Raw genomic sequence first — 22,033 nt, 5'->3', positions numbered from 1 at the left:
TTTGAGTAGGTGTTTTATGTTAAAAAAGATTTTCGTAGCTTTGTGATTTTCCTAAATGTTCGATCCCAGCTCTTTTTCAAAAACTAGAATGTCAGAATCCTTTTGCCATGAACAGGCCATTTAGGACAATGAAGCCCACCAGTTCTATTCACTTAATTTCTTCAATAGATAGATAGAACTTTATTTGTCCACAGGGGGAAATGTAGCATTTTTACAAAAGCTTTTTAAATAAATAAACAAACACAGGGTGCGCCATGAAAAAGTGGCCTGCCTCCAATCGATCCCCTGACGTTGTACCTGAACATGCTGTAATGGGTACAGAGATGTATTGATGCACCTGGAGATCACTTTCAGCATCTTCTGTAAATGTGAGTACCAAATCTGATCATTTTTCTCTTCGCCATGTAATGCGGTCGTCTCGGTGGAGGCGGGCCACCCTGTACATAAATAGGTAGATAACTTAAGTAAATAAATAAATAATACACTCTGTGGCCTGCAGGGGGCACTCAGCTCCCCAAACCCAACACAGACAGATGCAGGACACAAGTTCTGCCAGACGCGTTTTTTATGTTTCATGCTCTTTGTCTTCTCTTCTTTTCTCTCTCCCTCTCTCTCTCTCTGTCTCTTCTGCCTCCACTCCTCTTTGCAAGCTTGGTCTCCTTCCTCCCGACTCTGGCTCCCTGAGCAGTGATGGCAGGCTGCACCCAGGGGCACTTCCGGTGGCCCATTAGTATGATCCGCAAATGCTTCCAGGTGAGGCGGAAACCCAGCGTGTTTGCAGCCCCTGGCGGCAACCCATGGAATCCAACATGGCTGTACCGAGCTCCAGCTCCCGTAGATAATCCATCCATCCATTATCCAACACACTATATCCTAACTACAGGGTCATGGGGGTCTCTGGAGCCAATCCCAGCCAACACAGGACGCAAGGCAGGAAACAAACCCCAGGCAGGGCAGGGCCCCATAGATAATAACAATAATAATTCTTTAAACTTTATATGGTGCTTTTCTCACTACTCAAAGTGCTTTACAAGGTGGGTGGGGAGCCACTACTAATGTGTAGCGCCCACCTGGATGGTGCGACGGCAGCCATTATCGTGCCAGTACACTCACCACACATTAGTGATTAGATGATTAAGGGGTGAGATAATCAGCCAGTTAGAGACAGGGAAGGATTAGGGGGCCAGAATGACGAGACCGTGGTGGGCAATTTAGAGTAGGGTTTGTCTTTTGTCAGCGGTTTCACTTTGGCAACGGCGTCGCTTTCTTTCAGCTTCATGCTGTAGCCTCATACTTCTTTCTTCTTCCGACTTGTTAGCTTGAGACTGCCTTACCGGCTCTTTGAGCTTCATGCTGTAGCCTCGCACTTCTGGGTCCCACAGACAGACACACGCACTTCCACCCATCGACGTTTATATATAAGACGACGTGTCAATATAACAATACAGCTCTTTTGTAAATGCAGAATAAGAGACAAAAGGACAAGCAAATTAAACAATGAGATGGTGAAGCTGATGTCACATTACACAACTCCTAGTCATTGGGTCTGTTAGAGCTGCCGACTTCAGTAGCTAATCTTGTGTCCGTTTACAACTGAAAGTGGCCGGATACGGCTGAAAATGGCTGGTTTGTCACGTAAGAAGAAGTGTCGCTGGATTGAGAAACTATTCAATGATGCCAGGTGTAGATCTGGCCAACACGTTTCGAGGAAAACCTCTTCATCAGGGCACAGCAAACCATTAATGAACTTAAAAATTAGAAATATATATATATAATGAAACACTAAATAAGTAAATAATACCATGTGACAATCAACCACCAACGACCCATTCAAAATAGCTATGATATAGGAACAAGAACCATCAATCAACTGACCCAAAACTGAAAGCTGTATGAACGATAAAGACAACTGTAAATTAATTATCATAAATATAAAAACATTATTGTAAAAAAAAAAAAAAAAAACTACTTAACAATTTCACCTCACCAATTTATCTCTCAATTATATAAAAAAATCCTGGGACGAGACGTGACTTTTTCAGAGAGATACTTTCAAGTCCTGCGAGATGAGTCTTTGTGCCAAGAGATTTAACAAGGCCCGGGTCTGGAAATAAAAGACAAAGAGTAGATGACAAAGTAGAACGTGGTAAAGAGGTTCAAAAACGTTGCCGCAAACAAACGGAAATTATTACTCTGTGAAATAACGGAACAGCAAAAAGAGATCGAAAATATGGACATAGGTGATATGACATATTGTTCGGCTTTAAAGTTTAAGTTGAAGACTTGTGGATCATCTTATTTGTGTTGCCATCAGGGAAAAGTAGTGTTTCTTCTCATTGAAGAGGCGTATCCACAAGAATTAAAAGATTTGTTATTTGGTGAAACTGAAACCCACAAACACTACAGGCAAAATATCTGAATGTACAATAATCTATTCACGTTCGCAACAATCAATGCTCAAAACGTAGGTTTATACGATTCAGGACCATACACTATGAGAATCTGTTGTCCCACAACAATTAAAGCTATGACAAGTTTAATTTCAAAGAAAACTCAATTCGGTCAGGTTTATAATTATGACCATGGAGAAGCGATGCAACAAAGAATCGAAAGAATTAAACGATCGCACATATTAGAAATTCTATAGCCAATAATGGACACAAATTCATACGTCTAAAAGTATCGCACTTTACACAAAATTAATCTGAAAAACACGGACAAGGAAGTTTTCTTGGATCTCTATATGAGATAACTTCAAGTCACACAAGCCAAGACTTTGTGTCAAGAGATTTGAAGAGGCGTATCTGTGAGAATTCAAAGATTTGTTGTTTGGTGAAAGTGAAATCCACATATGTGAGTGGCAGAGACGTGAAGTGGCTGTGTGTAGCGTAGGATGGAGGGAGGGAGGGATTGGGGTTGGGGATGGTGGTTGGTGAGCGAAGTGAGCAGGGGGTGAAGCCCCCTAGTAAAAGAGTAAATATCAAGGAAAATCATCTTGTAAGCAGCTGATAGAAAAAACCAATAAGACTACAGAGTTATTGACATCGATTAACTCCACTCCTTATATTTTTTACAGACCTCTAGGCGAACTCGTCTTGAGACGAGACATCGGGTCAAGATAAGATTTACTCTGTACATCCATCTTGGAGAATTAACAGTGCATTGGTAACCAAAAAGAAAAAAAAAAGGTATGTAAACATTTCTAGAAGTTATATTCCATTTGATTTTGGGCACGTCAACAAATCATTTGTTTTAATTTCACAATGAAGACTTTGACAAAACATAGGAGTCCGTAGTCACTTCTGTTTACTGCAGCGCATGACGTGATATTGCAGTGATCAAGTAGTCTGAAGATGTCTTCAATCCTCGTCCAAGCCTGGAACGGAATAGTAAAGTCAATCCATAGTTTTGCAATCCCCTTACTGTCTGTGTGTGCTTGAACGCTGTTTTATACTTCTTCTTTATGTATGTGGTGTTTTATAGGTGTATATTGTCATTATTGTCATGTGTACCAACTACAGTGCATCTGTGAATCAACTTTCAACACAGATGACGGCATGATGGCTCCGTGATTTGAGGTGTTATGGCTATGGTGGATCCTTGCCCGGCTGGGATGCCAGTTCATCCAACATGGAGATAACAATATCTTATTCACGTAAATCTCCAGACCCCCTTCCATTCTGTCAGATCATATCTGATGTATCCCATCCAGAATTAAATAGCACTTGAAGTCGGAGGATTGAGCTGGTTCTCCACAAATCGCACAAAGTGCCTTAATACCTGCACTTGCCATAACTTGATATGAGATGTGACGGTTCTTTCAACTTAAAAAGTTGAAAGTAAATATTTCAACCTTACTTCTGTCCTTGCTCTGAATCTTCAACCTTTGCCATCCTTGTACAAGCTGTTCTTCCGATATGGTGTAAGATGGCTCCTTTGGTGGTATTGAGCACAGGAATATTTAATATATCCCACATTATGTTCCTGAAAGTCTCTTACGTTCACAGATTTAGTCGACCAGAAGTAACGTTTCGATCCTCGGTGCTCACCGTGTGACATCTCTCAAGTTCACAGCTCATCTGAAAGGCAGTTGAAGCTCGGGTCAGTTTGAAACTCCCTAAAAAATAAAAATAGTCACTTATCGTAACAAGCCAGAGGCCAAATCTTAACATTAATTATCCATCCATCCATTTTCTAACCCGCTGAATCCGAACACAGGGTCACGGGGGTCTGCTGGAGCCAATCCCAGCCAACACAGGGCACAAGGCAGGGACCAATCCTGGGTAGGGTGCCAACCCACTGCAGGACACACACAAATACACCCACACACCAGGGCCAATTTAGAATCGCCAATCCACCTAACCTGCATGTCTTTGGACCGTGGGAGGAAACCGGAGTGCCCGGAGGAAACCCACGCAGACACGGGAGAACATGCAAACTCCACGCAGGGAGGACCCGGGAAGCGAACCTGGGTCTCCTAACTGCGAGGCAGCAGCGCTACCACTGCGCCACCGTGCCGCCCTAACATTAATTATTACAAACAAAAATGTTTATTAAAGTGAAAAGAAAAGAGAGAGCTTCTGTAAGCACGGCGAGGTGCCCAATCACAAGTGAATCTGTCACGTAGTCAGCTGCTGTCAGATCTAATTGTGAGGCTCTGAGCTGCTGTCGATCTGATTGACTGGTACGTGTGCCAGCTCTTTTATGCAAACTCGTGAGCATGTGTGGATTTATTTTTATTCTGTGATTGCCTAATTGCTGGTAGAAATGTTTCCCATAATGCACAGCATTTCCTGTTTTAGATCGGTCTATTGATGGCTAACATTCATACCTCGTGCAAACCACTGCAGGGTTTGCTTGGTACTGCACTGAGACCAGCATTTTTTAAGGGTCTCAGGCTGGTTGATCTGGTCTGCACTGCAATACGATTAGTGGGTTCACAACTACAGAATTGGACTACAGTGGGAGGTGCTCCAGAGTTTGGGGGCGATGCACCTAATAAAGTAGCTGTGGAAACCACCTTGAGCATTCCTGTTGTACTAGGGTGTCGTATCGTGTTAGCCATTGTGAATGTAGTGAGAAGTCAAGCAAAATAATAATAAGAATTCATTACATCTGGGTGGGTTGGCGCCCTGCCTAGGATTGGTTCCTGCCTTGCGCCCTGTGTTGGCTGTGATTGGCTCCAGCAGACCCCCGTGACCCTGTGTTCGGATTCAACGGGTTGGAAAATGGATGGATGGATGGATTCATTACATTTATATAGGGCTTTTCTCAGTACTCAAAGCGCTATCCACACGGGGAGGAACCGGGATTGGCTAACTTAACAGATTACAATATGCAAGCTTTCGAGGCATCTCAGGCACCCCCTTCAGGCAGAATGTAATACAGAGACTGGAGTTCCCTGAGTTTATATACACCACAGGACAAGCAACTACATTGGTAAATCTTTAAGTGAGACATCCTAAATGTAAAAAATGAATAGATCTCTTCAGGCTAAGATTCATTTAACAAGAGAGAGAAGAACAACTTATGGTCAAGATCTTTGGATAAGATAACTGTCCAACAAAGTCTTTTGAAGTTTCTGATGAGTTTTTCCATACAATGTGGATCTGTAGACAGGTTGTCTGTGTCAGTCTGAGAGATGCAAACAATTCTCATACCTGGCCATAAGACCCATGTCTCTATTCAAACCACGTTGTAATGTAGTCAGTTTTAGCATCAGTCTGTCTTCCCATTGTTTTCTCTCTTGCTGTGTTCTGAAGTTGCCCATAAGCCCTGTGACTTTAAAGTCCCTCTCACAGTGTCCATGTCTGTTGAAGTGGGCCGCTACAGGAACATCTGTGTTGCCAGGTTTAATGTGTCACCTGTGTAAATTCATTCTCTGGCGGAGTGTTTGTCCAGTTTCTTCCACATAGAGGGCAGCATCAGGACATTTCATGCAGAGAATTAGGTAGACCACATTAGATGATCTGCAGGAAAATGATCCCTTTATGAGATGTTCTGGTCAGCAGGGTGGTATAACTATACAGTCTGTATTGTAAATGTGAGCACATGTTTTACATCTTTTCTGTAGGCAGGGAGATGTGCCATTTTCTGTTACTTTAATTAGGGAGCTTCGGACAACTAGTTGCTGCAGGTTTGGTGGTGGTCTGTATGCCAGGAGGGGAGGTTCAGGAAAAACATTTTTCAATGTTTGGTCCTTGTTTAGCATTGGCTGAAGTTCTTTTATAAATTGAAGTGTTTCAAGATGTGGATTGTAGGTGACAACAAGGGGGATGCGGTTCTTGTTGTCTTTGTTTTTTCTAGAAGGTTGTCTCTGGGTATGGCAGTAGCTCTTCTTATTTGAGGGTATAACCTTGTCTGATGAAATCTTATCTAAGGTCCTGCAGTTGTTTATCCCAGTCTGTCGGGTCTGAGCAAATACGATTGTATCATATTGCTTGGCTGAAAATATTGGAGCACCTTATATGCGTGGGGTGGAAGCTATCACTTCTAAGGTAGGTCCGTCTGTCTGTTGGTTTGTGAAAAACAGAAGTTACAAAGGTGTTGTCTTTCAGTTGAATGGTGGTGTCAAGGAAGCTGACTTCTGTTTTTGAGTGATTCAGCTTCAGCTTTATGTTGGGGTGAAAATAATTCTATTCATTATGAAAATGGAGGAGGTCCTTCTCGCTGGCACTCCAGATTATGAAGATGTCATCTATGTAATGGAGATACAACATTGGTTTTAAGACACACATTCACATAAAATCTTCCTACAATTTTGCCATAAATAGGTTTGCATAGTGAGGTGCAAACCAACAGCCCATTGTCTCCAGTCTCCATTTGTTGCAAGTAGAAGTCTTGTCCAAAAGAGAATGACTTATGTGTCAGAGTGAATTTTATCATTTGTATAACTGACTCTGTAGGTAAGTCATGGTGTTTGAGGTATAGGATTCTTTTCACCCCAACATAAAGCTGAAGCTGAATTACTCTAAAACAGAAGTCAGCTTCCTTGACACCACCGTTCAACTGAAAGACAACACCTTTGTAACTTCTGTTTTTCACAAACCAACAGAGAGACGGACCTACCTGAGAAGTGATAGCTTCCACCTCAAGCATATAAGGTGCTCCATTATTTTCAGCCAAGCAATACGATACAATTGTATTTACTCAGACCGGGATAAACAACTGCAGGACCTTAGACAAGATTTCATCAGACAAGGTTATACCCTCAAAACAACAGACCCTGAAATAAGAAGAGCTACTGCCATACCCAGAGACAACCTTCTGGAATATAAAAACAAAGACAACAAGAACCGCATCCCCCTTGTTGTCACCTACAACGCTCATCTTGAAGCACTTCGAAAAATCATAAAAGAACTTCAGCCAATGCTAAACAATGACCGAACGCTGAAAAATGTTTTTCCTGAACCTCCCCTCCTGGCATACAAACAATCACCAAACCTGCAGCAACTAGTTGTCCGAAGCTCCGTAAGTGAAGCAACAGAAAATGGCACATCTCCCTGCCTACAAAAAAGATGTAAAACGTGTGCTCACATTTACAATACAGACCGTATAGTTATACCACACTTGCTGACTAGAACATCACATAAAGGGATCATTTTCCTGCAGATCATCTAATGTGGTCTACCTAATTCTCTGCATGAAATGTCCTGACGCTGCACTCTATGTGGGAGAAACTGGACAAACACTCCGCCAGAGAATGAATTTACACAAGTGACACATTAAACGTGGCAACACAGATGTTCCTGTAGCGGCCCACTTCAACAGACATGGACACTGTGAGAGGGACTTTAAAGTCACAGGACTTATGGGCAACTTCAGAACACAGCAAGAGAGAAAAGAATGGGAAGACAGACTGATGCTAAAATTGACTACATTACAACATGGTTTGAACAGAGACATGGGTCTTATGGCCAGGTATGAGAATTGTTTGCATCTCTCAGACTGACACAGACAACCTGTCTACAGATCCACATTGTATGGAAAAACTCAGAAACTTCTAAAGATTTTGTTGGACAGTTATCTTATCCGAAGATCTTGACCATAAGTTGTTCTTCTCTCTCTTGTTAAATGAATCCTAGCCTGAAGAGGTCTTTTAATTTTTTACATTTAGGATGTCTCACTTAAAGATTTACCAATGTAGTTACTTGTCCTGGTGTGTATATAAACACAGGGAACTCCAGTTTCTGTATTCCATCTCGCCTGAAGAAGGGGCCTGAGTTGCCTCGAAAGCCTGCATATTGTAATCGTTTTAGTTAGCCAATAAAAGGGCTCATTCTGCTTGACTTCTCACCTGAGCGTTCCAGATATTCAGTCCTTACTTACCTCTGAATTGTTGACTATGTGATTTTGTGTTGTGCGTTGCCGTGCAGGGGCAATAGTTTAAACAAACTCCCAGTAACACACTTTGGCCATCTTATTGTAGTAATTGTGCTTCATCTCCGTGTCTTTTTTGTACTTTTTCTCCTTCGGTTAAAGCAGAACAAAACCTTGAAGAAAACACCAAAGGGTGCCTGATCTCCAGAGTCTTGATCCATTACTTACTGTGCTTATCTTTATTACATTCTTATCTTAAAATGTCTTTCAGCCACACAGCAACCTGTAAATTATTTTCAAGGTGATCGTCTGTGGCACATCCGCATTCTAAAGATTATACGACTCGTGTAAATTGCCGAGTTTTATCAGACGTTATGCCAGATATGCCGGCGTCTTATCGCTGAATAAAGTACTTTTTATGCCGCCTTAGTTAATAATAAGTGGTGAACAGTTTCCTGGTATCTCAAAGTTTCGTTTTGTGCCAGTTCCAGTTATTGTCCGTTTTTTCCTCTTGTTTAAATCACAATCATTAAGCATTTTTTAAAATGTGTGACGTGTCCCACAATTAACTTAATGCTGTGGTTTTCATAGCAGGATACTTTACTGAGGGCCAAAAACACAAAATCATAATCGCTGTTGAAGAACAGCATTGTTGGACCTCTCAGGACCTGTCATTGGTTAAGCCTGCTTGATCGGTGCATCTAGCACTTAATATCTTGAAGCATTGTCTGTCTTTTGATATACTGCATTTAAAGTACAACTAATTAAGATTTTCCTCTTTATTTTTAATCATATGGTTGTTATTTTTGCACACTGAAAAGCTGAAAATCACAATAATTGGTTTTACTGTTCTGTCTTTCACACTGGCTGTCTTAAGTTTGTGGAAAACTGAGTGCATTTCACTAAATAAGCAGCAGGTGGCAGCATTTCTTTTTAAAAAAACGTGATCACCTGCTTCTTCGCCACACACTCAGAATCCAAGTCCATTGATTTGTGTGTGCGTGTGTGTGTGTTTTATTAGATTAAAAACGTCTGCCACATCGATGTTATTGTCCATTTCACCACAAAGCCATCTTATTCCAAGCTCGAGCTGTTGCTGTTTCGGTAGCTCCTAGCTAATATATTTTCCTGGGAAGCAGGCGGCCGAAAAAAGAAATTGCAAAGGTGCCACAAAGATGGCACAGGGCAGGTGTGGTGCCCAAAGAAACTTTAATGAGAAAAAGAGCCAGCAGATGGCAAGTTACTCTGAACACCGATGTGGAAAGACACAAATGTCAGCCAGGGTGTGCCTCCTGGTTTATGTTTGTTTTCCTTGTTGTTTTTATTTTCTCTGACATTTTCTTATTCTTGTGTATATTGTGACTGATGAAGTGAAAGTTAGTTGTGAGTATTGGATTTTCCGGATTTTTTTTTTTTTTGCATCTGTCTCTAGTTTCAATTACTGGATCACAGTTTAGGACATGCTTGCTGTGGGTTGCCTTTCTGCCTCATTTTTGCATACAGATAAATGCCTTCCTTTAAAAAAATGTGTGTCTCAAACTAGAGGTTTGTATTTTTTATATTTTTTGACATTTGTGTATATTTTAGGACCTTAAAAACCCATTCTCCATTTTTGGGCCCATGCAGACTGAAAACCTGCCTGTGGAGTTTGGGCTCAGGCTTCCTGGGGCGAGGCCTATCCCCTAGTCAGGTCGGTGAAGAGTCTGGCCAGGTTTGTGGGTCTGTTTGGAGACCATCATCCCTTTGGAAGCTTGAACTCTTAGCAATCTTTCTTCCTTCAATGTAGCATCTCACGTAAAATTATGTTTGAATCCACTGTTGTCACTTGCACTTTAGCATTTTTCATTAGTTTGTGATTCTCGAATGCGAACTTAACTTCTTTCACATCTTCACACTCTAGTCAGCATTATGTAAATACGCTGCATTATGTAAAAAAGAATTACCTTGAATAGTCTTATTGTGGACTTTTGGTGCACGTTGGATGTTACACAAGTGTTTTTACTTGATTTTGGGTTCACATGTTGCTTTGACGTTGGTATTATAACCGATCGTGTTCAGCTCTGACGAGAGAGCGTCCCCCCGCGTGGGGAGAAAAGCACATGGCCGTCTTATGTGTGGCAATCAGCAGCTACCCAGTAAAACACATGGAACTCTGATCTCTTATCTCTCAAAAACGTCAAACGTTACTCCTTAACAATCTGTAGATGATGATGTCTGCTGAACAAACCGGCATCACTAGCTAAGCGGAGGTGAGGTGCACCCCAACACGTGGCGAGACGTAGACCAACTTGAACAGAGGCTGGAGCGCGAGTGTGGAGGGCTCTGTCTGGCTCCCACCTCCTGAGGTGCCGTTTCCCCCTCCACTCACTCGGCCCACAGCATGTCTCTCGGATTTGTGCAAATAATTGGTGCCGCGATCAAACTATAATACTTAGCGCGATGAGAGAAGTCACAAAATCAACTGGAATGTTCAAGCAAATTACAGAAAAAAAAACCCAATCTAAATCCATTAAGCAGTTCTCTCGTGAAAAGTGGACAGACAGACAGACATTGGATTTTACATTCTAGACAGATAGATCTATAGATAGGGAGGGACAGCTTGTTTCTGATATTTGGGTCATGGAAGAAGTGCATCATGTGAGCGTGTAATTCGGCAGTTGTCTCTTTATTGTTGTCGGCGTGTGAGAGCTCTCGCTTCTCTCTGTCCTTTGGATTTGAGCTGCATGCTTCCATGATGAGGGGACGGCTTTGACGGAGTCAGAGGAAGCCCGTAGGGAGACGACTCTGCCTTGACGCCAGTGTTCGATGACAAGCAGGAGCCCCCCTGAGCTTTGCCTCTCACACTTGTTGCGTGCCTGTGCGGTTATCCTATTATGAGGCCGCATTAGGTTTTTCTATCAAAAGCCGATTTTACAACTGGCCTATTATTTAAAAAAAAAACACAATGGAAGGGTTTGGTGAAGTAGTAAAAGCAGTCCTCTGTTTATTGTTTCTTGACATACTATGGTGACCACCCCACAAATGATTTTGAATGTTTATAGATTTTTACCATCCACCCATTTTTCTACAGTTGCTTTATCCTGGTCAGGGTACCTAGGAGCCAAAGACTATGCCAGTGGCAACAGACGTATGACAGGACCCTTATATAAAATGACAATGCAGTGTGAGAGCCATTTGGGCCACCAGGAGTAACCAGAAACAAATACAAGTAGAAGTTGGGTAAACTGGATGAGCATAAAAATTTTCTTTAAGGACAAAGACAAAAGTGTGATTAATAATAATAATAATTCTTGACATTTTATGTAGCGCTTTTCTCACTGCTCAAGGTGCTTCAGTGAATGTGGAGCCACTTCAGCCACCACTAATGTGCAGCACCCGCCTGGATGATGCGATGGCAGGGAGTTGGGACAGCGGGTTTTACGTCTCATCCAATGGACAGAGCCGTTTTTATAGCACAGGGGCATTGGGACGCACATTCAGACCACAGGATTAGTGCCCCCCTGCTGACCTCACCAACACCTAATCCAGCAGCAAACAAAGCTTTCCCTGGTTGGTCTCCCATCCAAGTGCTGGCCAGCCATTACCATTCTTATCCTGTGGTGTGAATGTGAAGTCCAGTGCAGTGACGGCGACACTGGGCTGTAAAAATGGCACTGTCCTTCAGATTAGACGTAGAACCTGCGGTCCCGACTCCCTGTGCTCACTAAAGATCCCTGGGCATCCTTTGTAAATAGTAGGGTGATTCCCAATGTCCTGGCTAAATTGCACGCCACAGCCTGGTTATTCTGCCCCCCTAGTCATTAGAACATTGGAACAATCTGGACAAGAACAGACCATTCGGCCCAACAAAGCTCGCCAGTCCTGTCCATTTATTTCTCTCTATTATAATAAAAAAAATCTTGGGAAGAGAGACGAGACGTGACTTTCTCAGAGCGACACTTTGACGCCCTGTGAGACGAGACTCTGTGCCAAGAGATTTAACCACGCCCGGGGCCGGAAATGAAAGACAAAGAGTAGATGAAAAAGTAGAACGTCGTAAAGAATCCAAAGACATTGGTGCGATACACATGCATAGCAGGTCAGAGGTAATGGAAGTAGGAAAATTCAAAAGTCTCTAAAAAAAATGATAGTAAAGATTGCATTAGCACAAACAAACGGAAATTATTACTCAGTGAAATAACGGAACATCAAAAAGAGACTGTTCGGATTTAAACTTTAAGTCGGAGACTTGTAGATCGTCTAATTCGTGTTGCCATCAGGGAAAAGTCGTCTTTCTTCCCAATTTCCCCACGAGAAATAAAAGATTTGTTTTTTGGTGAAAATGAAATCCTGCGAGAGAAAATTTCAAGAGTTTATGCAAAGAGATTTGGAAAAGTCCCGCCCACATCTAAAACATTTACAACCACACACACAGTTCAATCATTTCTCATTTGTGTGAGAGCTATTGTTAGACACAGTTCTTGTAGAGAGAAAGAAATGATATTCACTCACGGGCAGTTATACGTTGCATTGTCACGATGTCATTCCAAACACGGAATCAAAAGTCAATGCGATATGGACGAAAAGGGAAAAGCTAAATGAGATTGAATATATGGACATAGGTGGTATGACAGAAGTATGGAGATACTAGCCGACCCGCCGTAGCATACGGCGGTATAAGAATAGGAACGGAAAACGGTGAGAAAAGAATTCAGAAATCAAGAAGAAAGAAATAGTTCTTGAAAGACGCAGTTGTGAATTGGTGTTTTGCTGGAGACGACAGATAATGAGTCGAAAGATCTAACCCTAGAAAAAGCCACGTACAACTGACCGTGGCTGGACTGGTTGTTATAGATTAACGGAAATCTTTGCAAACGTTTGGTCTTGGGACTTGTTGATAATCATGGAGAAGGCGAATCTGAGTGCGTATTGTGTGCGGTTAAATTTAAAAGGGAGGCTGGTGTTGGAAGGAAGGAGAGAGATTCTGGGAATGAAGATTGTTTCAGAATTTTGGATAGCGATCAGTTTGCACTCAATAATCTCTGATATATATTTCTCTTCTGGCTCGTCCTGCTTCCTCTTCAAACCCTCGACACACAGCCCACACGGCATTTCTCAATTCCTATTCCTCCTCTTCCAAACCCTTCCCCACACTGCCTGCGGCCTCCCATACACCCCCACGCCGCTTTTCTCGATTCCTATTCCTCCTTCGGACTGCCGCGTTCCCCACTTCTCTCTCCTGACCCCATTGGTGTCACGTCACCACCAAAGTGAAAGGTCACGCGGTCAGGCTAGATACAGGGTGGTGATGTGACACCAATGGGGTCATGGGGGAATCGGGTTTGAAGTGGAAGCAGAGAGAAATATATATAAGAGATTGTTCGGATTTAATCTTTAAGTCGTAGACTTGTAGATCGTCTAATTCATGTTGTCCTCAGGTAAAAGTAGTGTTTCTTCCCAATGAAGAGGCGTATCCACAAGAATTAAAAGATTTGTTGTTTGTTGAAAGTGAAATCCACAAACGCGAGCGGCAGAGACGCGAATTGGCTGGCATGTAGCACAGGCGGGGGGTTGGCGAGCGAAGCCCCCTAGTCTTCCAAAAGAACATCGAGTTGAGTTTTGAAAGTCCCTGAAGTCTTACTGTCTACCACATGACTTGGTCGCTTATTCCAAGTGTCTATCGGTCTAACTTTCTAATGTTTGTGTGCAGTACTACTTTAGGGTGTTGTACCGTGTTAGCCATTATGAATGAAGTGAGAAGTAAATTTGCCCTTCACAAGTTTCCAACTGTGTCCACGTGTATTCATCCCTTGTCTCTGATTGGCTGCCTCTCTCCCCACTTAGCAGCTCGTGAGCGGTGAGCGTATTGGCGCCGAAATGGCTGCCGTCACATCATCCAGGTGGGTACTGCACATTGGTGGTGATTGAAGTGGCTCCACTCTCACTATGAAAAAGCGCTTTGGGCAGAGAGAAAAGCGCTATACAAATGTGAAGAATTCTTCTTCTTATTTCACTAATCTGTCTTAATCCAAAGTTTATTATAAAGCACTCAATATTTTCTTTTTTTTTCGTCCCACAGTGGCAGAATAGAATCGGAACTGAATTTGATTCCCATTTATTTGCGCCTGTCGGATATGCAGATGCAGGATATCCAGTCATATTTTATTTTATTTTTTTTATTAGAAGCTTTGTAGCAGAAACCTTGACGTTTGTGAGGCTGCATTACTCAATAATACTTGGGGGCTCATGGCAGAGAGAGGGGGGTTATGGGCCGCCGTCGACACGGATTTGCTCGCCTGGCGTTCTTAATCCACTTCTTGGCTCGGTGGCAGCAGCCCCAGTCAGGTCATACATATGCATGGCACGGGGTGTCTTTAGGGCCTTCATTAGCGCACACAATGGATGGGGGGGCGTGCGCTGAGGCACACGGGACTGCGTGGGCAGATTAGTGGGCGGACTGGGAGCGCTCGTTAGACCCTGCCAGTCTCCTTCCAATTAACATTTTAGAAGCAAAAGGAGCTATTAGGTAATGGCTTCTCTAAAACAATAATTAGGCGAGGAAGGTGTTACAGAAATAAAGGAAATTTTCTTCTGGCAAATCAAGACATGAGAATGAAAAGCCAAAATAAGTGGCCATGAAGGGACTTCTTTATACCGGAAAATGTTTAGGCGGTCTTGTATTAAGTTTGATTTTGGACAGACTAGCGATATTAGTAGAAGAGAGCAACAGCGGTGGTTCTGTGGTCCCGTATGTGGGGTGTGATGAGATGTCTGCCATTGTATGGAGTTGACATGTCAGGAAGACGTTCATCACAAAGGCCTCAGACTTCATCAAAGACCCTGTTTAAAGCAGCCTTTGCCTCCCTTCGTGTAAAAAACCCAAACGGCCACCAGACCTTTGATTCTGCCATTTTAACTTTGTCTTTTCTTTTTTTTTTTAAATTTTATTTGTAGTAGACGTGGCCACTGCTGGCTCATTATGCTTTCACTCCTGTAGGTTTTTCTTTTGGAATGTTGGGTATCCAGAAAACAAGACTGGAGTTTTTGTTGCAGATTGTTGCAGATGTTTTTACTGCCTCAACGAGGAAAGGCAATAAGAAGCAGAAAGAGAAAGAAAAAGAGAGAAAAGAAAGAAAGAAAGAAAGAAAGAAAGAAAGAAAGAAAGAAAGAAAGGCGTCTCTGGTGAACAAAGGATCAAAAATGCAGGACATGATTGAAACAGACGGACTTACCATTGTGACATTAAGCCTGTTTTAATAGACGGGAGCTTTGCTATGCTAGTCTGTCACATTGGTCCTGTTTTATAAATTAGCACCTTTCATATCTTGTTACATATCTATTAATTATCTAGGCTAGCTATATAGTGCCTTTCATATCTATAAAGATAGATAGACATGTATGGCACTAGTGTGGTGCTGAGGTATCACCAGTTGCATGGCTGCACTCGGGTCCGAATCTGGATCCTGAGTTGGTTTGTCGTGTGGTGGGTGCAGCAATGCACTGTATCAGTGTGTGCTCATAACATCATCATCATCATCGTCATATGGCACTATATAAAAGATAAATAGATGTTAAAAGTGCTTGCAATTAATAGATATGAAAGTCACTACATAAAAGATAGTTATGAAAAGTGTTATGTTATAGATAGATCGGTACAAAAAGTGTTGTCTATCTATGAATATGGTGCCTTTCAATACATCAATTATAGAGTGCATTTTAATCAGATTGTCTATCTATCTATCATATAGTGCCTTTCATATCTATCTATCTATCTGTCTATCATATAGTGCCTTTCATATCTATCTATCTATCATATAGTGCCTTTCATATCTATCTATCTATCTATCTATCTATCTATCTATCTATCTATCTATAGTGCCTTTCATATCTATCTATCTATCTATCTATCTATCTATCTATCTATCTATCTATCTATCTATCTATCTATCTATCTATCTATATATAGTGCCTTTCATATCTATCTATCTATCATATAGTGCCTTTCATATCTATCTATCTATCTATCTATCTATCTATCTATCTATCTATCTATCTATCATAATGTTCTTCAAGCCAACTGGCAGGTAAACGTTTTGAGCAAAACTGGCAGATGGAAATAAAAAAAATACAAAAACAAAAAACACATAGAAAGTGAAAAAAAACTGAAGCCCAACATGAGAAACCATAATTGTGGTCGAGAAAACAAGAGCGCAAAAATCAAAAGTACATTTGAGAAAAGAGCACAACGATAACTTTTTGAGTTCTTTAGAGTTTTGGTGTCCGCAGATAAGATGAGGATTTGAACTCCTAAGCCCTCCTTTTATCCTGTTACATCGATTACACTTGGGTCATGACCTTAGAGGCCACGCCCCTAGCAATGCTAATGACAGAATTAAACAATGGTGGTGTTTGTTGCCTCAAAATCATATTCAGATCTATATACTGTACTGTACTGCCTTTGATATTATCAGAGTGTCCTGTTTTGAATTTTTTTTTGCATGTCGTCTAGGGGTTCTCTCTGTAACGTTTATTTCTTTATTGGGGATGTTTTTTACCTCAAGGTACCCATTGGCTTCATTTATTCAGGGTAAGAACCTCTGGTTAGGATTTTGATTTTTTTTTGGCTCTTTTATTGCCGCCATTTTGTGCCTGCTGGCGGTGCTGTTGTTGATTCCTGTTGCCAGGACCTTCCAGGAGTGGGCGTGACCTCCGAGATCGTGGCATTGTCAGTCATGATACAACAGGGTGAAAGGTCATCCAAAGGATGTCCCCCTCATCCGACTTGATGGATTCCTAAACTCTTGACACTTTCTAAACTGTTTCTGTGGTTTTGTTCCTCAGGTTCTTGAACTCTCCGCAGTCCTTGATTGTGCCTCGCGGTTCTCTGTTTTGGTGACTGTGCAGTTATCCTCCTGCGTCTGACAAGTATTTATTTATTTTTTTATTATGTCCTTTTCTTCCAGTCACCCTCTGAAATGTCCTAACCCCGTACCTGTTGGTCACACAGGCTCTTTCCTGTCTACCCACAGTAGGTGTCCCCTTTCATGTCCATGTCCTCTTTTGCCTTTTCCGTCTGTTTAAATCATCTTCAGTTCAATGTCTTGAGATGTAAAATCCCGGGACTGTTACAAATACAAAGCCCCCCGAATTTAAATGGAGAGTTTCCTCCTCCTTCTGTCTTTCCTCTCGCTATCCCTGCTACTACCCCCCCCCCATGCCCACCCTCCCCAAAAAAGCCAATCCCGTTTTCCAAAGTTTAATATGAATACAAGGCTTTAACAAGGGGACGCAGCTCCCTTTTCTTTGCTTGTTAATTGGAGGAGACCACCAGAATTTGGACGACACAGATGTCACCGATCGTGCGCGGAGGGGACGTATTCAGGCCCATCTGTTGCCGTCTAGAGGGGCTGCTCTTGTATGCACGAGGCCCTCATTTAATTCTTGTCAGAAAGTAATGTACATCTAGTTTACCTCCGAGGTCACAGCCAAGATTTATTTCTAAAAGCCCCCCTGCGATTTCTACACTGTAGTTGGAAAAGACAAAAAAAAAAAAGAAAGATAAAGAAAGAAAGGCTTTTATGTTAACTGCTGATCTCCTTTGCAAGAACACTTTGATTTTTATTAAGTTGTAATTTAGTTTATCAAATCAATAGACAATCCTGCAGGGCGCTGAGCCGGCCTTTCATTTGCGATTGCCAGGCTGAAGCCCCCCTGGATTATTTACAGCGAGTCAGTAAATGAGTTCTTGTGCCTCGGCGCGTCTCAAGTCACACGCACTTCACAAAGGACAGGCCAGAGGACGCAGCGCAAAGAAGACGAAGAGGACGATGGAGCTGCCTCGTAGGAGAAGTGCAAGGCCTTCACGTGAAACGTGGCGATTGCTTCCCCTTTAGCTGTCTTTTCAAGTTGGCGTTTTGTCGTAAAGAATGAAGGGCTGACAGGCGGTCATCGTTTTGTAAGGTGACTGGCCGAGCGAGGCACTTCATGGGTGCAGGGCTGACGTTTTCTTATTTCTTCCCAGTCTGCCCTGGCAGGTGAAGTGACACACGCAAACAGTGGAGTGCTTGGCAAAGACTGAGCCCTTTGGGTGCCAACCTACAGTAGCGGCCAAAAGTTTTGGCGGGGACACAAATGCTGTGTTTTGCAAAATTTACGGCTCGGGTTTTGTGGTGACAATGATTGTGCAGAGTGATCAGGCGTGTATGAATTCACTGCAAAGAGCTTTGTTAGCGTAAAACATTCACTTTATCACAAACACCCATTTTCACTTGTTTTGGCTCTGGCACAAAGTGATCAGCTTAAAGTGTCCAACAAGCGCCAGCTCCGTCTCTGCCTGAGAATGGCATTACCCCCCATGCAGAGCTTGCTCAGTAATGGCAGCAGGTGGCTGTGACGGAGGCCAAGACTTGTGGACAATGGCCCTGTGTCAAAAAGGACAGACTGACATTCTGCAGGAAGTACAAGGACTGGACAGCAGACGACTGGCACAAAGTTACTCTTCCGGATGAATCCTCCTTCCGACTGGGCAATCAATTGTCTGGCGAAGGAAAAAGTGAATGCTACCACTGTCAACAGTGAAGCATCCTGGGACAATCCATGTGTGAGCTGAGCGTATATACAGTTTAAACAAAAGAAGATGAAGAGGTGATATGATTGAAGTGTTTAAAATGATGAAGGGAATCAGTACAGTGGATCAAGATGGTGACTTTAAAATGAGTTCATCAAGAACACGGGGACACAGTTGGAAACTTAAGGGTCAATTTCGCACAAACGTTAGGAAGTTTTCCTTTACTTAAAGAGCCATAGACACCAAGTAGTGTGGTAGATAGTAAGACTTTAGGGACTTTCAAAACTCAACTTGAAATAAGTGGAAAGGACTGGCGAGCTTTGTTGGGCTCAATGGCCTGTCCTCGTCTAGAGTGTTCTGATGTGTGGGGTTACTTCTCATCCAAGGCAGTGGACCCCCTCACAGTTCTGCCCAAGAACACCGCTGTAAATTAAGAATGACATCAAAATGTCCTCCAAGAGCAACTTATCCCACCAATCCAGGCCCAATTTGTTGATCATCCTTGTATTTTCCAACATTATGATGCGCCAAGTCACAAGGCAAAAAGGAGATCAGAACATTGAAAGTTTGGCCCCGTGGCCAGGAAACTCCATAGATCTTAATGCTATTGACAACCTGTGGTCATTTAAGTGATCCCCATTAAGGGTAAATTTCGCACAAACATTAGGAAGTTTTTCTTTTACACAAAGAACGATAGACACTTGGAATAAGAGAACAAGTAGTGTGGTGGACAGTAAGACGTTAGGGTCTTTCAAAACTTGACTTGAAATAAGTGGATAGGACTGGCGAGCTTTGTTGGGCTGAATGGCCTGTTCTCGTCTACATTGTTCTAATGTTCTAATTTCTCAAAAAGTGGGTGGACAACCAGAAGCCATCAAATTGGGAAAAACTCCAAGCACTAAAAAGGCAAGAATGGATTAGCATTGGTCAGGATCGGGCCCACAAGTTGATATCCAGCATGCCAGCACAAAGTGCCGAAGTTATGAAGAAGAAGAAGGGCCAACACTGTCCATATTGACTCCTTTTACATAAATTTGAGGTATCCTCTTTAATAAAACCCCTGTGTGCGTCCAGGTGTCCGTGTGTGTGTGTGTCTTCTGGTGAAGTGCGCATGCGTGGGGCCACACGGCACGTGTTCAGTCTCTTCCTGTGCATTCCCTGTGTGTGTGCGCGAGAGAGAGAGACAGACAGACAGACAGACACACACACACGCGAGAGACAGGACACACACACACACACACACACACACACACACACGAGACAGAGACACACACACACACAGGCGTGCGCGAGACAGACAGACAGACGCATGAGACACACACACGTGAGAGACAGAGACAGACACACAGGCGTGCGCGTGGATTGTTGCAATGTTACTTTTCTTGGTTGTTTATTAAATTACAGATTTTTCAAATGTTCATTTTTTTTCCCTGTGCTTAAAACTCATTAAAAAAAAAGTGTTTTAGTGAGCTGGTCATAAGGCTGTAGCACGAACTCTTGCAGTGTTAGTTTTCTCTGTTGTTCAAGGTTTTCTCAGTGTTATTCAATGTGTTTACATTTAGTTTACTATTACGCTGTGCCTTCAATGGTATAATTAACTATATTTGTGATTAAAAACTTAAAAAAAATCTATATTTACATAGAGTTCATACAGTCTGGGACGAATTAATTGCATTTACATACAATCCTATGGAGGAAATTACTTTGGTTCACGACCAAATCCAAATAGTTTTGGAACGAATTATGGTCGTGACCCGAGGTTTCACTGTATTACTGTCAGACAAAATTACAAGCATTTTACGGAAATACAAACCAGTATTACTGAGAGAGAAAATTAAAGGCACACAATACAGTGACGCATATTACAGCCACATACAAGGTCCCTTGACATTTAATATCGACTGTACCTACTAATGTTTATGCACTACTGTTCTAGCGCCTGTTATTGTAACGGGCTTAATGTCTAGTTTGACAATAAAAGCCTTTGAAATATTTATAATTGTTCTTCAGTATACCATAGAAATGTGTAAAAAAGAATCTGAAAATGCTGAAGCAGCAAAGTGCAAAACACAACCTTTGTATCATTGTATATGTCACCACTAGGGGGCCACCTTCTCAGCCTTGTGACATTATCAGACCAACATTACTTGCGATTGGTGGCCTCATAGACATCAACATCGCATCAACATCGCCATATTGCGAGTGGCACTGCTGTGGAGAGAAGTAATGGATAAAGGTGCCTCAGACGTGCTGCTTGGGATTGTACAAACCGCTGTAAGCTGTATGATCCCGGGGGATTACATCTCATAGGTAAGGCTGAACCATTGTTTTGGTTATTTTGGCCATTAGAAAATCCTGTTTTATAATCTTAACTTTAGCTATGCCAGTCTAAGCTAGCAAAGCTATGCCTTTATGTGCTCAAGTGAGCCTCCAAACAGCATTTTAGCTAAACGTATTTAGTCACTAACTATGTAGATTGTTATTAGCTGTTAACATTTCTCAGACTTTGAAGGTTTCCCCAAGAGATCCACCTCAGGAAGCAGTGGGAGGTCAGGTAGCCCTTAGACAGGATTTTGAGAAAGCTGTCCTGTGATGTGTGCCGTGCTGGTTTGGTAAGAACAGACGCTGAACCGGCGTCATATGATCAAAGCTACCACTCGCTCACATTAAAAAACAAAGGAGGTTTATGATTCCTTCTGAGGGTCCAGTCAAGGTGGTCAAAGTAGCTGAGCGTGTTATCTGACAGTCGACATTCGGGCAAGCTGTCAGCGTATCGTTGATCAATCAGTTTCTTTGGGCTGAGACTGGTTCAGATGAAGGAGCACATGGAGGAAACACAGTTTGAAATTGACAACCATCATTTTATTTTCATGTCTTTAGTTGTCTTTGTCTTCCACAAACTAAGGCTGCACCACATGACAAGACTGAATCCTCTCAAATTACAGGATCTGAGTGAGCGAGAGGAGTGCCAGTCTGGAGGAGATCAGTGAGGTTGTGGAGAGCTTTAAATGTTCAGAGTGGGATTTAGTGTTGTATTCTATAGTGAACAGGGAGCCAGTGAAGGTGAGTCCAAGAAATGTTACTTATATGGGAGGAATTATTTAATAATAATAGTTAGTAGTATTATTTTATAATTGCCATTATTAGTGTATAAATGTATATAAATAA

General features: G+C 42.2%; 1 protein-coding gene across 4 annotated transcripts in view; it reads left to right on the top strand.

The window, feature by feature from the left end:
- The window catches only part of alpk1 (alpha-kinase 1), a 141,179-nt gene that overhangs the window by 7,062 nt on the left and 112,084 nt on the right, over positions 1-22,033 (top strand). For all 4 annotated transcript variants that reach the window (XM_039759783.1, XM_039759782.1, XM_039759784.1 and 1 more), the window contains exon 2: positions 3,077-3,188. The gene's annotated coding sequence lies outside the window, so the exon portion shown is untranslated. The remainder of the gene's footprint in view (positions 1-3,076; positions 3,189-22,033) is intronic.

The sequence above is a fragment of the Polypterus senegalus genome, chromosome 7, assembly GCF_016835505.1.
Source record: "Polypterus senegalus isolate Bchr_013 chromosome 7, ASM1683550v1, whole genome shotgun sequence".
Taxonomy (NCBI): Eukaryota; Metazoa; Chordata; class Cladistia; order Polypteriformes; family Polypteridae; genus Polypterus; species Polypterus senegalus.
Note: the sequence above shows the minus strand (reverse complement) of the source record. Positions and strands in the feature narration are given on the sequence as shown.